At 42.9% G+C, this 15,797-nt stretch overlaps 1 protein-coding gene across 14 annotated transcripts in view; it reads right to left on the reverse strand.

Moving 5' to 3' along the window:
* Positions 1 to 15,423, reverse strand: part of ADAR (adenosine deaminase RNA specific) — a 51,752-nt gene extending 36,329 nt beyond the window's left edge. For 7 of the 14 annotated variants that reach the window (XM_060402377.1, XM_060402365.1, XM_060402356.1 and 4 more), the window contains exon 1: positions 15,289 to 15,395. The gene's annotated coding sequence lies outside the window, so the exon portion shown is untranslated. Of the gene's footprint in view, positions 1 to 15,288 lie in introns of all 14 variants that reach the window. The other 7 variants (XM_060402331.1, XM_060402314.1, XM_060402344.1 and 4 more) reach the window with 2 other exon arrangements.
* Positions 15,424 to 15,797: the final 374 nt, after the last annotated feature.

The raw sequence follows: 15,797 nt of genomic DNA on the forward strand, positions 1-15,797 counted from the left end.
TTTTAAAAAAGGTAAACAGAACTTCCCTGGTGGTCCAGCGGTTAAGAATTCGCCCTGCAATGCAGGGGATGTGGTTTCATTGCCTGGTCCGGGAACTAGGATTCCACATGCTTTGGAGCAACTAAGTCCACATGCTGCAACCACCGAGCCCGCATGTCACTACTGAACACGCCCGCCAAAATTTAAGTCTGTCTGCTGCAGTGAAAGCCCCCACATGATGCAAGGAAGACCCTGCATGCCACAACTAAGACCCGAGGCAGCCAAATAAATAGACAAAGTTTTTTTTTTTAATTAAAATTAAGAAGGGAAATATGGGAATAATTCTAAACAGTGTGAAGAGCTTAACGTATTAAAATGTGTGGAAAAGTACAAAACTCTGTTGAGGAATAACTGTCTTAAACAGAAGGATACATCAGTTACAAATGTGATGGCTGAACAGTTTATGACTGCCAATTAGTGCCAAATCAAACAGCAGTTTACTGCAAATTCTAATGAGGTTAGGGGCAGTAAGGAGTGGTTGCCTGACAAAATGATTAAAGTTCAAGTGCAAGAAAAAACAAGCAAGGATAGCCAAAATACTTCGTAAAAAGAGGACAGCCATACTGACTAAATCAAAGCAGTGCTAGTATAATACCAGAATGGAGCTACAGAGCAGAACCACATTTCCTAATAGGCCCTAGTGTGTGTACAGATCCAATGCATGACAGGAGCCAAAAGCAGCAGCAAGGGGAAGATCAATTAGTCTATATATGGAGCTTGGCTAATTGATAGGTTTTCTAGGACAAAAAAAGATCTATTTAACCCTCCTAGACTGTTGGTGGGAATGTAATTTGGTACAGCCACTATGGAGTACAGTATGGAGGTTCCTTAAAAAACTAAAAACAGAGCTACCATATGACCCTGTAATCCCACTCTTGGGCATATATTTGGAGAAAAACATGACCCAAAGGGATGGTGGTGGTGATTTAGTTGCTAAGCTGTGTCTGACTTCGGGGACCACATGGACGGTAGCCCACTAGGCTCTTCTGTCCATGAGATTTTCCAGGCAAGAATACTGGAGTGGGGTTGCCATTGATATATGTACCCCAATGTTCACTGAAGCACTGTTTACAAGAGCCAAGACATGGAAGCAACCTAAATGTCCATCAACAGAGGAACGGATAAAGAAGATGGGGTACACTTATGCAATGGAATATCACTCAGCCATTAAAAAGAATGAAGTAATGCCACTTGAGCAAAATGGATGGACCTAGAGATTGTCACACTGAGTTAAGTAAGTCAGATACAGAAGAAGAACTATCATATGACATCCCTTATATGTGGAATCTAAAAAGAAACGATACAAATGAACCTACTTACAAAACAAAAAGAGACTCACAGACTTAGAAAACGAATTTATGGTTGCCAGGGCAGAGGGATAGTTAGGGAGTTTGGGAAGGTCATGTACACACTGCTATATTCAAAATGGATAGCCAACAAGGATAGCACATGGAACTCTACTCAATGTTAGGTGCCAGTCTGGATTGGAAGTGGATTTGGGGGAGAATGTGCTGTGCTTTTTGGGTGTTAGTTCTAAAAGGTCTTGTAGGTCTTCATAGAACCGTTCAACTTCAGCTTCTTCAGCGTTACTGGTTGGGGCACAGACTTGGATTACTGTGATATTGAATGGTTTGCCTTGGAAACGAACAGAGATCATTCTGTCGTTTTTGAGATTGCATCCAAGTACTGCATTTCAGACTCTTTTGTTGACCATGATGGCTACTCCGTTTCTTCTGAGGGATTCCTGCCCACAGTAGTAGATATAATGGTCATCTGAGTTAAATTCACCCATTCCAGTCCATTTTAGTTCGCTGATCCCTAGGATGTCAACCTTCACTCTTGCCATCTCGTTTGCCCACTTCCAATTTGCCTTGATTCATGGACCTGACATTCCAGGTTCCTATGCAATATTGCTCCATCGGACCTTGCTTCTATCACCAGTCACATCCTCAACTGGGTATTGTTTTTGCTTTGGCTCCATCCCTTCATTCTTTCTGGAGGTATTTCTCCACTGATCTCCAGTAGCGTGTTGGGCACCTACTGACCTGGGGAGTTCCTCTTTGGTATCCTATCATTTTGCCTTTTCATGCTGTTCATGGGGTTCTCAAGGCAAGAATACTGAAGTGGTTTGCCATTCCCTTCTCCAGTGGACCACATTCTGTCAGATAGCATATTCAAAAGCAGAGACATTACTTTGCCAACTAAGGTCTGTCTAGTCAAGGCTATGGTTTTTCCCTAGTCAAGGCTATGGTTTTTCCTGTGGTCATGTAGTATGGATGGGAGAACTGGACTGTGAAGAAGGCTGAGTGCCGAAGAATTGATGCTTTTGAACTGTGGTGTTGGAGAATACTCTCGAGAGTCCCTTGGACTGCAATGAGATCCAACCAGTCCATTCTGAAGGAGATCAGCCCTGGGATTTCTTTGGAAGGAATGATGCTAAAGCTGAAACTCCAGTACTTTGGCCACCTCATGCGAAGAGCTGACTCATTGGAAAAGACTCTGATGCTGGGAGGGATTGGGGGCAGGAGCAGAAGGGGACGACTGAGGATGAGATGGCAGATGGTATCACGGACTCGATGGACGTGAGTCTGAGTGAACTCCGGGAGTTGGTGATGGACAGGGAGGCCTGGCGTGCTGCGATTCATGGGGTCGCAAAGAGTCGGACACGACTGAGCGACTGAACTCAACTGAACTGTGCTGTGCTTAGTCACTCAGTTGTGTCTGACTCTTTGTGACCCCCATGGACTGCAGCCTGCCCGGCTCCTCTGCCCATGGGATTCTCCAGGTAAGAATACTGGAGAAGGTTGCCATTTCCTTCTCCAGGGGATCTTCCCAACCCTGGGATCTAACCCAGGTCTCCTACATTGCAGGCAGATTCTTCACTATCTGAGCCACAGTGGATACATGTACATGTATGGCTGATTCCCTTCACTGTTCACCTGAAACTATCACAACATTGTTAATCAGCTATACACCAATACAAAATAAAAACTTTTAATTTTGAAGAAAAAAAAATTAACATAAAGCCTTTACTGTTGTTCAGGTGCCCAGTGACGTCCAATGCTTTGTGACCTCACGGACTGCAGCATGCCAGGCCTCTCTGTCCTTTACCATCTCCCAAAGTTTGCCCAAGTTCATGTCCATCGCATCGGTGATGCCATCCAGCCATCTTATCCCCTGATGCCCTCTTCTCCTTCTGCCCTCAATCTTTCCCAGCATTAGGGACTTTTCCAATGAGTCAGCTGTTCGCATCAGATGACCAAAACACTAGAGTTTCAGCGTCACCATCAGTCCTTTCAATGAGTATTCAGGATTGATTTTCCTTAAGATTGACTGGTTTGATCTCTTTTCTGTCCAAGGGACTCTCAAGAGTCTTCTCCAACACCACAGTTTAAAAGCATTAATTCTTCAGTGCTCCACCTTCTTTACGATCCAGCTCTCACAACCACACATGACCACAGGGAAGACCATACCTTTGACTATACGGACCTTTGTCGGCAGAGTACTGTCTCTGCTTTTCAACACACTGTCTAGGTTTGTCACAGATTTCCTGCCAAGGAGCAAGAGTCTTTTAATTTCATGGCTGCAGTCACCATCCACAGCGATTTTATAGCCCAAGACGAGGAACTCTGCCACTACTTCAACCTTTTCCCCTTCTATTTGTCATGAAGTAATGGGGCCGGATGCCATGATCTTAGGGTTTTTTTTTTAATATTTAGTCTTAAACCAGCTCTTTCACTCTCCTCCTTCATCCTCATCAAGAGGCTCTTTAGCTCCTCTTCACTTTCTGCCATTAGGGAGGTATTATCTGCATACCTGAGGATGTTGATGTTTCTCTTGCCTTGATTCCATCCAGATGATGCACCCAGCCCATTTCTCATGATGTGCTCAGCATATAGATTAAACAAACAGGGTGACAACAGACAGCCCTGTAGTACTCCTTTCTCAATCTTGAACCACTCACTTGTTTCATACAGGGTTCTAACTGTTGCTTCTTGACCTACATGCAGATTTCTCAGGAGACAGGTAGGATGGTCTGGTATTCCCATCTCTTTAAGAGCTTTCTATAGTTTATTGTGATCCACACAGGCAAAGGCTTTGGTGTAGTTGATGAAACAGAGTAGATGTGTTTTTTTGGAATTCTCTAGCTTTCTCTATGATCCAGTGAATGTTGGCAATTTGATCTCTGGTTCCTCTTCCTTTTCTGAACCCAGAATGCACATCTGGAAGTTCTTGGTTCACATAATGCTGAAGCCTAGTGTCTGAGATTTTAAGCATGATCTCACTAGCATGGGAGATGAGTGCAACTGTCCAATGGGGAACACATTCTTTAGTACCACTTTCTTGGGAACTGGGAAGCAGATTGACCTTTCCAGTCCTGTGGCCACTGCTGGGTCTTCCAGATTTGCTAACATATCGAATGCAACATCTTGAGGGCATCATCCTTGAGGGTTTTGAATAGTTTTACTGGAATTTCATCACATCCACTAGCTTTATTGACAGCCGTGCTTCCTAAGGCCCACTTGACTTCCCTTTCCAGAATGTCTGGCTCTGGGTGGCTGACCACACCGTCACAGTCATACGGTTCACCTGGATCTTTGGTATACAGTTCTTCCATGTATTCTTTCCATCTCTTCTTAATCTCTTCAGTTTCTACTAAGTCGCTACCATTTATGTCCTTTATTGCGCCCATCTTTGGGCAAAATGTTCCCTTGATACCTCCTATTTTCCTGAAGAGATCTCTAGTCTTTCCCCATTCTATTGTTTTCTTCTAGTTTTATACACTGTTCATTGACGAAGGCCTTCTCTCTCTGTGCTGTTCTTTGGAAAGCTGCATTTTTTTTGATATATCTTTCCCTTTATCCCTTGTTTTTCATTTCTCTTCTTTCTTTAGCTATTTGTAAGGCCTCCTCAGATAACCACTTTGCCTTTGTGCTTTTCTTTTTCTTGGGGATGATTTTGTTTGCTGCCTTCTGTACAATATTATGGACTTCTGTCCATAGTTCTTCAGGCACACTGTTTACAAGTTCTAATTCCTTAAATCTATTCAGATCACCAGCTTCTCATAGCCAAATTCAGGCTTAAACTAAAGAAAGTGGGGAAAACCACTAGGCCAGCCAGGTACAACTTAAATCAAACCCCTTATGAATGTGCAAGGAGGTAAAGAATAGATTTAGAGCCTTGCCTGATATTAATAAACCAAAATAAATTACAAATGGATTAAAGGATTATTTGTAAAGCATTTTGAATAAAAACACTGAAAAACAAAATCTTTGGGTATGACTTGACCTGTTTCACAGGAATGGAAGACATCACAAAGGAGAAGACTGACATCTGTTTACTGCAGATAAATTTTTGTACTTCAAAACAGTGACATGATGTTTGAAGATGTTCACAGTAAAAAGTTTTTTAAAAGCAATATTAATTAAAAAATGGAAATGAATAGGGAATCACAGTTACAACACATTATACACAAGACAGAGTTAATACATATATCTGTATATATAAAGCCCACATACCTGAAATAAGATAGCAGGTACATATGGAGTCCTCATATGTGCCAGCACTGTAGTTTATCTTTTAATTTTGGCAACTACCTTAGAAGAGAGGTACACTGTTACTGTTCCCATGGTGTAGCAGGGGAAGCTGAGGTGGACCAAAGTTGTTTAAGATAACTAAGTCAGTACTGGCAGAGCCAGGATTCAACCTCAGGCACTTTGGCTCTGGGGCGGGTGCTCCTGGCCATTACACTATGCCGTTCCCACTAACGCTGCAGTCGACAAAAAGCCAATTCACAAAAAAGGAAGTGCAAATGCGTGGGGAGATATTCAATCACATTTATAATACAACTTACATTTTCATTCATAAAACCAATTAAAAAAAAAAAAACCAGTGCCAGCTGGGGGGACTCCATGGCTACCTTCACAATCTAATCTTAGGAATCTACTCTGGCCCCCTCCAAAATGTTCTTAACGATGGTTAGGTCACCATCACCTCCCTTCTTTAACCCTTTTCTGGCTATCTGTTACTCTTGGCATAAAGGCCCAAGTCTATAACAAGGTCAGCGATTCCCACTCTCCGGCCAAGCCTATCCTTTCATGTCACAAAAAGAACCGTCCATCCTGTTTGCCCAATAGCCACAGAGCACTCTCGCAACCTTGAAAAAGCCAAGTTGTAAACTCTTTTCTCCTCCAGTCCTGTCCCTATGCCAGAAGGCATATAAACTTTATAGTATCTATAACCCTAGGAAGCTTCCTTCGTAATACTTATCAGTAGCTATAGTTATACAATTGCATGATCTTTGTCTGTCTGTCCTGAGCGGTACCAGTCTTGTACCCTCATGACCAGCACAGTGCTTTGGCTGTCAAAGATATTCAACAAATATCTGCCAAAGGAATATATATTAATGACTGAATGAAAGAAAAAGAAAGGAGAAAAGTAAAAAATAAGGAAAGGAGGAGAAACAGGCATCCTCCTAGATGGTGGTAAGATTAAGATGCCTTCTTTTTTCTTTTTTAAACAAGGCAATCAGACAATGTGTGTCAGAAGTCTTAAATATATTAATAACGTCACGTAATAATCAACAATCATTATTAATCTTGTAATCATACTGCAACATAATTATTAATAAGTATAACTAATAATGCAATCATAAAAACCTACCTTGAGGAAGATAATTCAAAATCTAGTACAGAAATTTAGGCTGGCTATAGAATTGCATACAGTAGCAAAAAACTGAAAACATCTTTAATGTCCAAAACTAGAGATGTGGTCAAGTAGCCTGTGGTACAGTCATAAATTATACAATACATAAAAGTCATATTTATGAAGAGTTACTGACATGGAAGATGTTTAGTTCATTATAAGGGGAGAGGCATAAAATTTAAAGAGACAACAGTTAGGTTTTTGAAAAACAACATGACTAAGTGGCAGACAGTGCTGAGTGCCTACCCTGGAACTCTGCCTTCCTTCCTGACAGATCCCTGGTTTTGCCCACAGTCCTCTGAGAAGGCCAGGCTGCCTCCCCGGGGTCAGAGGAAGGACTGTGATTAGCCTAATCTAACCCGGTTTTGGCAGTTCCACTCCTCTTGCCAGTGATACATGTGATACAACTCTGGCCAGCAAAATACAAAGGAAGTCTGTCAGGGGCTTTCTGTGACAAAAATTCCTTGCTGTGAGTAAATGATGCCCTGAGGATGGCAGAGTAGAGGGCTGGGATAACGCTGAGTTGCTGTATCAACCTTCCCTGGAACTGCCCTATCTGTGGGCTGCCTAACACAGCATCACGTGAAAGACACCAGAATGTTCACAATGATATCTGAGAGGTAGGATTACCGGAGATTCTACTCATTTTAATAGCTTCTTCAACTTTCAAGTTTTTTATAATCAAGCATCTATCACACCCAAAGTAAGAGGTAAAAAGTTAATAAGAAAAAGATAACTACCTACTGTATGAACCTTGCCTGGAAGAATCTCAGTCTAAATGGAAACAGCCATGTAAATAAATGATTAAGATATGATGAGATAAAATCACAAAATACCGCATCACAGCTATTTGTCTCTTATTGCTCAGTCGATAAATTGTGTCTGACTCTTTGGGACCCCATGAACTGCAGCAGACCAGGCTTCTCTGTTAAATAAAATTTTTAAAAATCCCTCATAATATCTAATGGTGAGGACATGGAGAAACTAGAACTTTCATACACTGTTGGTGGGAAGGAATGTGAAACAGTACAACCCCTTTCAAAACTGTTTAGCAGTTTCTTCTAAGGCTAAATAATGCAAATACCCTATGTCTTATACTCAAGGAAAATGAAAAGAGATGGTTACAAAAAGACTTACACAAGAATGTTTATGGAACCAGGGATAGGGAGAAGGGAAAAGGGAGAGTTGCTTAATGAGTGCAGAGTTTTAGATTTCAAAATGAAAAAGTTCTGGGACTTCCCTGGAGGTCCAGTGGTTAAGACCGCGCTTCCACTGCAGGGAGCCTATGAGAATCAATGCCTGGTCAGGGAACTAAGATCCTGCATGCTGCATGGCCAAAAAATATAATAATTAATATATATTTTAAAAAAAGAAAATGAAAAAGTTCTGGAGATCGGTTTCACCATGTGAATATACATATACCATTGAACTGTACATTTGAAAATGGTTAATTTGGTAAATTTTATGTGTTTTTTCACCACAATAACAAAAGAAGAAAAAGAATATTCATAGAACTTTATTCTTGATAGCCACAAACTGGAAACAACCCCAGAGTCCACAAGCTGATGAATGAATTAAACAACGAATGCACAAGCACAAAGCAGACAGTGACGCATGCAACGCGGCTGAACCTCACTAAAAGGAGCACACACGAAGTACATACTGCATAGTTCAATTTACGCGACATTTTAGAGAGGGAGAAACTGACCTATGATGATAGACATCAGAACAGTCGTAGCCTCTGGGGATGCTGGTAACTAGAAAGGTGCATGAGGGAACTGTCTGCAGTGATGGAAATCCTTTATCGTCTTGATCTGGAGGTAATTAAATGGGTATCTGTATTTGTCAAAATTTATTGAATGGATTTCAGTGAATACCATATCATATTCATAAAATGTTTATCGTATATGATTATATCTCAAAGAGAGATTTAGGGAAGTTTTGAGACGAGGGAATTGGACGAGGCTAAATTCATCATTTTGACTACACTGAGAAGCTGTTAGCTGAACAAGAGTGCTTCTTTAAACCAGATCAATAGCAACAGATAAACATCTCATGCAGCAATTTATAAAATGCTTAAGAACATTAAAATGATGACAATTATACATATATTTGAAGTCAGTTTTGTGGGGTAAGCTTTGATATTCTACTAAATTTAAAAAAGGAAAAATATGATACATACATACTATTGTATCTTTAAAACAAAACATAGACTTTTATTTAATTAAAACTGCTTTTATTTAAAACACTGCACAATATTTACATCAAATGTCTTGCGAAAATCTGAAATAAAACCAAATATTAACTTTTTAGTCATATGTCAAAAAGCAAACCTTTAGGACACAGAATGAAGGAAAAATATTTTTAAGCTTACAAGCAAAGGAAGAAATCAAAAAGGAAAAACGTTGTCTACAGAAGAATGAAAAACAGGTTTTTGTATACTTAATAATGAAGCCAAAATTAGATGGCAACCAACCAACTGGAAGGGTATTTATAGCACATAAGATTTTTTTGATTTTTTATAATCAGCACATACTCATTTTTTAGATAACTTGTATAATTTATAAACAAAATCATTTAGAGACAACAAGCAAATAGACAAAATCACAAATTAACAAAATTTTTTAAATGGACATAAAAATGGTTAACAAAAAACAGTTCAAACTAAATCATAACCAAAAGTGCAAATGAAAATGAGACAGTTTGTCAAGTTAGCCAAGATTTTCCTCTTTCAGTTAAAACACCCAGTCCTGGAGAGGGCAGGGCTAGACAGAGGCACAGGGAATGGCCAGGCATTGCAGTGTAAACTCGGATTGCAGTGTAAACTTGTACTTACTTTAAAAAAATAATTATTTTTAACTGGAGGATAACTTTTATTTGGAGAAGGAAATGGCAACCCAATCCAGTGTTCTTGCCTGGAGAATCCCAGGGACGGGGGAGCCTGGTGGGCTGCCGTCTATGGGGTCGCACAGAGTCAGACACGACTGAAGCGATTTAGCAGCAGCAGCAGCAACTGTTTTATTACTGCGTATGTATCATTCTGCCATACATCAACATGATTCAGCCATGGTCTTACTCACTTTTAAGGAAGCAAACGAGGACAAGAAGGTACTGCAGCTAGGTAGAAGGGAGGCCCAGATATTTGGGGGTGAGAGTGGGGTTAAACAACAGCCCTCTCACCTCCAGCCTCTAATTGTGAGAGAACTACTGTTTTGTGTGTGTTAAAGAAGAAACAGGAGAGTATCACTGCTCCACTTTTTCTGTTGGGGGGTAGATGCGGCATGAGCAGGGTTTCCTGAAGATGAGGTACCAGGAAGATGGATGCGGGTTTGGGCCCTCCCTGGGAGAGGCCCGAAGACCAACACCTGAGCAGCCGCTGTGCCGAAGGCCAGGCTGCACCCTGTGCTGCGAGTCCCCCTGCATTTGGCTCTGCCACTCCCTCCAAGGCAGGGTGCTGTCCCTGGGGAGCAGTGCTGGGCACAGCAGAAGCACCTGGAAGATGGCTATGGAGAAGGTAAGGTGCAGATCAGTGTGCAGAACATCTGGGTGAAAAGCCAAACAACGACAAGAAGATGGAGTAAATTCTATTTAAGAGTCCAAGAAAAGGAAGGAGGAGATACACAGCAAGCTATTAGTAGTAGCTCTACCTCTGGAGGGTGAGGTAAGCTGGATGGAAAGGGGTCTCATTTCTTTTATAACTTTCCAGTTTGGATTTTTTTTTTAAGCCTCTTTTGAATGTTTGGGTACTTAAAAAAAAAAAAGGTTTAAAGTTCACAACCCTTGATCCCCAAACTCCAGTAAAAGAATGAATTGTTAAGGGACTTAAAACCTTCCCTGGCTCATTGTAAATGCTCAAGAAAATGTTTTAAAGATAAATACTCTAAGGGGGAAAAAAAAAAGACTCAAACTATGAAAAAAAGCCTTAATATCCTACCTATCATAGTTTAGACTATGAAAAGACTCTTTAAAGTCCCTTGGACTGCAGGGACATCAAACCTGTCAATCCTAAAGGACATCAACCCTGGATATTCATTGGAAGGACTGATGCTGAAGCTGAGGCTCTAATACTTTGGCCACCTGGTGTGAAGAGCCAACTGACTGGAAAAGACCCTGATGCTGGGAAGGATTGAGAACAGGAGGAGAAGGGGACGATAGAGGATGAGATGGTTGGAAGGCATCACTGACTCAATGGAGATGAGTTTGAGCAAATTCCAGGAGACAATGAAGGACAGGGAAGCCTGGCATGCTGCAGTTCATGTGGTCTCAAAGAGTCAGACGGGTCTTAGCAACTGAACAACATCATAGTTCAGGAGGGTTTCGGGGGGAGGGGGTGAAATATCTCCCAGGGTAGAATTTCCAGGTGGTTGTTCCTTGCGGCTTGACCCTTCACCTCTGCTGATGCACACAGGGAGAGAGGTTCTGCCTTGCTGGGATGGCACCTGCATACTTGTGTTTACAGATATTTACAGTGACAACTGTATCTATCATGCAGATTAATGTTGATTAATCCTAATCAACACAGTGGCATCATTTTCTCCCTGTGAGTAGATTTTCAGTTATTCATCTAATAAACACTTATTAAGCACATACTATGTGCCAGGCACCATCCTAGACCCTAGAGATACAGTGGTAAACAAAACAAAAATTTCTTTCCTCATTACTTTCATGAAACTGATGTTTTAGTGAGAAGACAGGTAACAAATATACAATGTCAATTGTTCTAAGTGCTAAGAAGAAAAATAATGCAGCTAATTTCTTAGCTAAGTAAGAAACACAGAGTACACAGCCTCTGTCTTCAAGGGGCTCTCAGTCTAGCAAAGAACTGACCCGAAAATAGACAGTTATCAAACAGAAATCAAATCCACAGTGGGGTTGGGCTCAGGGGTTTATGTGACTTCCTAGTTGATGGAGGTCAAAGAAGGCTTCTGGGAAGAGAAGCATGGCCTGAACCCAAGGAAGTCAATCAGCCAAGACAGTGTGTGAGTGTGTGCACACACACACGCACAACCCAAACAGCAGATGCAAAGGCAAGGAAAAGAGAGAAAGAACATGACCGATGCCATAACAAACTAACAATGTGCGATGGACAAACAAAACCAGGTGGCTTCATTCTAGCTGAAAGACTCTGGAAATGCCTCAGAGAAGTGGATATGAGCACACACGTCAGCACAAATGCCTACGCACGCACACACACTTGAAGCAATCCTTTGGTGTTTTCACCTGCCTAGCACTTCTGCACTTCCCCAACCCATGACGTTATGGAAGAAGTTTTACTCCTGCCCTTCAAAAGTGGGCCTGTGACACAGACTTGCCTAATCATGGCATCCGTTGCTCCTTGTCTACATGATTAGTTTACAATGCTAGAAGTGAGCTATAAGGCCATAGTCTTGGGGCTGCCAGAAGTCACCTTTTTCAATATGAACAGAGAAAACAGCAGAAAAGAATGAGGGCAATAAACAAAAAGAAGCAGAGAAAGGCAGGGTGAAGAGAGTCTTCACAGCATCATTTCAGCCTCATGATCCAGCCATGCCTGAAGTTCACCTTTGGACCTCCTAGTTAAATAATCAATCTTTTTTTGCTTACGTTAGTTTACATTAGGTTTCTGCTATTTGCAATTAGATTAGTATATACCCTTCTGGGGAAGGAACTTCACTCTGTGTGTGGTGGTGGTGGGGGGCGGGGGGTACAAAGCGAAACGAAGGATAAATTATATTAAAGCATCTCTCCCATTAAGTCTGATAAACGTGATGAAATAGGTGACTTCAGGACATCTGGGATGGTACAGAAGCAGCAATGAGAGCTCCTTGGGTGGAGGAACTGAGAGTTTATTTGTCACAATCTACATGGGTGGGTTATGCAAATCTTCCAAGTTCCTAATAACTCACCATACAGCTGAAAGTCATCCTCAAACTGAGAAACAACACAGAACAGCTGATCAAAAACACCAACAATATCATCTGTTTAAAACCCATTTACTCTTCCCACATTAATGCACATCCATCACAGATCTTTCTCAAATACTTAATTTTGTGACAAACTTAATATTGTGAACTCTTTAACCCTGATACCAAATGATCATCCAGTGTTCTCCAGGAAACTTAACTCAAGCAGCTGTACTCACTATGGTCCAAGTCTAACAGATGTTAGAGCAAAATAAACTGCCGCATCTCAAGAGATCACTACAAAAGCCCAAAAGCTCAGATCCTGTGGTTCACATATTTGAAAACTTAAATCAGTTGGTCACAGATAATACCAGTCGTGGTTTGAATCACAGCTTCAAATCTTTAAATCCACTAATCAGAAGGAAGGTCACATTACACCCTGTTACAGTATAAAAATAACTAGCTTGAAGGAAACTGTCTTAAGCAATGTTACTCCTGGCTGAAGTAACAATATCTCAAGATGTTTTCTTCTTTCCAAGTATCTATTGCGTGTCTATGATCCCAGCACCGTGTGCCCATGAGCCTTTCCTTTTTCTTTGTGTGAAAAGGCCAAATCTTGGTTCACATCTGGACAATGCTCGGAAAGATGTAAAATACAAGATAATTTATCACTGGACAATGAGATGTTATTCTTAGAGCAAACACTGGCCTTCTAAATTCTGCTTATGCCTCCCTTCCCCCACTACACTAGGCTCACACTGCCTGGGCTCAAGTCATTGAGAAATGTTGTTCAGTTGCTAAATTGTGTCCAACTCTTTTTGACCCCATGGACTGCAGCAGGCCAGTTTTTCACTCTCTCTGGGAGTTTGCTCAAATTCATGTCTACTGAGTTGGTGATGCTGAAAAATAACAAGACCCAAACGCCACATAGCCTGAGGGCCTGGGTTCAAGTTCCAGCTCTGCCATTAACTAGTGTCAGAAACTTGGCTAAGCTCATCTTCTGCATCTGTAAAATGGGAATAATACTTATTATAGCACTGGGTTGCTGGAGGGATTAAATCAATTAGTGTCTGTAAAGAGCCTGGTTACAGAGTCACACACCTAGCACGTGCTCAATACAGAGAAGTTACGATTAAGAGATGGAGAAGGAAATGGCAACCCCCTCTGGTAGCCTTGCCTGGGAAATCCCATGGACAGAGGAGCCTGTTGGGTTGCAGTCTATGGGACTGCAAAGAGTTGGACACGAATGAAGCAACTAAGCATAATTAAGAGAATAAAGTGAGGCTTAATCTTTTTCCAGTTCTAAAATTTGATGGTCTACTGTAGAGAGATGGTGGGTTTCTAGTCTCCCCACCCCCATCCAAACTCTGCTTTATCCTATCTGGCAGAATAGCAAATATCCAGAATAGCAGAAAGTTCCCCTGCTTTTCAAGCAGCTGTACCAACGGGATATCTTCAGCAAGGGAGCAAGTTCAAGTCTTGGGTGCTAGGATCTTACTAATAATAGCTAGACACTTCAAATTCTGACAACAACCCTGCAAGGTAGATTTAATTATCCTCATTTTGTAGATAAGATCAAGTAGGAGTAGAAAGGTTAAATAATTCAGTCACTGTCATACAGCTGGCAAAGCAGACCTGACTCCCAAAGTTCATGCCCCCTTTCCACTCTATTCCCTGCCTCTCATACAGCAAGCACACCCAACTGTGAAATAATGAAATAATGGAGAAGATATTTCAGGATCTCTGATACGATGGGAACAGGCTTTCTTTAGTAAAGAAAGAAACTGGCATCACCACTCACATTTGCTGGACAATTTGTTGCTCCTGCGTTCTCGCTCCCAGTGGCCTGTTCTAGAGATCCGGCCTCCCTCTCAACATCAGCCACTGTGCAGGCCTCCGTGTGCACATCCTCCTCCCTTAGCAGCTTAGGCTCTGCTCCCTCCCTTACCGCAGGCTGGGACACCCCGACACTGCGTTGAGTATCCAGTGACAGGTACTAAGGCCTTCTTGAAAGACAAGTTTCCCAAACTCTGACATCAACACGTCACACCTAAGGCAGGCTTACCCTCTAGCGGGGCCCAAGAATCAAGCCAGATGAAGGAAGGGGAGGTGACGCAACTAGGCTTCCTGCACCAAGGCCAGAGCGAGGCGGAGCGCAGTGTCCGTGACCCCGCAGTGGGCTCTACACGGCGGACGCCTACGCCTTCCCTGTGGAAGGCAGGCCAAGGGCGGCGGATGTTATCCCAGGGATGAGGCGCGGGCCTATGCAGTCAGAGCTGAAGACGCAGAAAGGAGCGGGCCGGAACGAGTCCCAGGCGCCCCGCTCTCCTGTCACTCTCCCTAAGGCGCGGGAGTTGGCGAGAGGGAAACAAGGGCCTTTGGTACCCAGCTGTTCGGCTCTGGCTGGCACGAGCGCCAGAGCATCCGTGCGCAGTCTCTGCCGCCCACACCCGGGAGCACGCACACGAGCCCTTGGCCCCCGGCGCTCACCTCCCCGCCGCTGCCCGCGACCCCCGCCTCCCCACCTGGCCCTGCGGCCACCCTCAGCCCACCCGGGCGCCCCTGCGCTCCCCCTTTCAGTAGCGCCCGACACTGGAGCGGCGGCGGGAGCCGGGCATTCAGGCCACAGAAGGTGATGGCGGGGAAGGGAAAAACCTCTTACCGGGTCCTGTAATTCTCCGGGACACAACTCGACACCAGAGACAGTCACTGCCGCCCGGACCCTCCCCCCGCCCTCCCCCACCACGTAGCCCTCTCTACCTTCAGTCTGAAATCAATGGCCCTGTCGCGGATTGGTGACATCACCGGCGCGCCGGGCGTGGGAGGGAGCACCACGTGACTTCTCTCTCTTTTGTTTGCGTCCTAGTTAAGCTAGGATTTTGTCGCTGCTTTCCTTAGATTTTTACTGTTCTGTTAATGGTGTTGCTGTAGGCATGGTGCGGAATAGGTACTTGGGTTTGGGATGCTGCATTTTTGCTCATGGCCTTGATTCAACTCCTCAGTCATTCATAACGTAGTTAGGCCGGAAGGCCTGGATGGTAGGTGGGTACCATCTTAAAAAAAAAAAAAAAAAAGGATCTCAGCTACACTGGCTAAGTTCCTAATGCCCCCAAATCAGTAGTCCTTGGATAGAAAGTTCAGATTAAGTATTTTTAATATGTTATAGTGAAC

Source organism: Ovis aries, chromosome 1, assembly GCF_016772045.2.
Source record: "Ovis aries strain OAR_USU_Benz2616 breed Rambouillet chromosome 1, ARS-UI_Ramb_v3.0, whole genome shotgun sequence".
Taxonomy (NCBI): domain Eukaryota; kingdom Metazoa; phylum Chordata; class Mammalia; order Artiodactyla; family Bovidae; genus Ovis; species Ovis aries.